The 1,140-nt window shown below is 39.9% G+C and overlaps 1 protein-coding gene across 1 annotated transcript in view; it reads left to right on the plus strand.

Moving 5' to 3' along the window:
• The window catches only part of LOC106882683 (glyoxalase domain-containing protein 5), a 39,451-nt gene that overhangs the window by 27,541 nt on the left and 10,770 nt on the right, over nt 1-1,140 (plus strand). The gene's annotated exons all lie outside the window — the stretch shown is intronic.

Below are 1,140 nucleotides of genomic sequence, written 5' to 3' on the forward strand. Positions count from 1 at the left end.
CATCATCATCATCATTTAATGTCCATTTTCCATGCTGGCATGGGTTGGACTGTTTCATTTGAAAACTGGTAAGCTGGGGAGCTGAGCTGCACCAGGTTCCAATCTGATCTGGCATGGTATCTTACAGCTGGATGCCCTTCCTGATGCCAACCACTCCACAGAGTGTACTGGGTGCCAGTTACAAAACACCAACATCAGCCATGATTAGCAATTCAGTAATTCACTTAGTTTGACAGGTCTTCTTCTCAAGCACAGTACATTGCTAAAGGTCTCAGTCACTTGTCACTGCTTTTTATGTGCCACCAGCATGGGTGCCAGTTGCAGGTGCCACCACTGCCAGCTACTGTTACGTCCACCATTTATTCACTGCTACCTCTGTTGCCACCACCAATGTCACTATTTAACTTCACTCTTACCATCGCCATCACAATCACCACCACTACCACCACCACCACCATAAAAACTACCCAGTACACTCTGTAAAATGGTTGGTGTTAGGAGCAGCATCAAGCCATAGAAACCATACCAAAAAGGACAATTAGAGCCTGGTGCAGCTTGTCAAACCGTCCAACCCATACCAGCATGGAAAACGGATGTTAGAGTATGATGATGATGATGAAGATATTTACCCAAAGCGCCACACCACGTTAGTGTGCTAACTTTACAATTAGTGTGGACATTTAACGTGAATAAATGAAACCCACTGCGTCACAAGTTGTTGTTTTAGCTATTTAACCCCAGATCAGCAATGCCCACACAATCTTATACTCAAATGCATTTCAGCTGCGACCAGCTTGTTTTTTTTTTGTTAATTTTTTTCTTTCTCACTTTCTGGAAGAAATTGGATTTGGTCAGACATGGATACAGAGATGGGCTTTATCTGCTTATGATGCCTAAAAATGCCACCAAACGTACACAGTAATGATATATACACACACATATATATACATACATATACACACACATACATACATATATACACACACACACATATATACACACACACACACACACACATATACACACACACACATATATATACACACACACACATATATACACACACACACATATATATATATACACACACACATACACATATGTATATATATATATGTATATATATATATATATATATAT

The sequence above is a fragment of the Octopus bimaculoides genome, chromosome 14, assembly GCF_001194135.2.
Source record: "Octopus bimaculoides isolate UCB-OBI-ISO-001 chromosome 14, ASM119413v2, whole genome shotgun sequence".
Classification (NCBI taxonomy): Eukaryota; Metazoa; Mollusca; class Cephalopoda; order Octopoda; family Octopodidae; genus Octopus; species Octopus bimaculoides.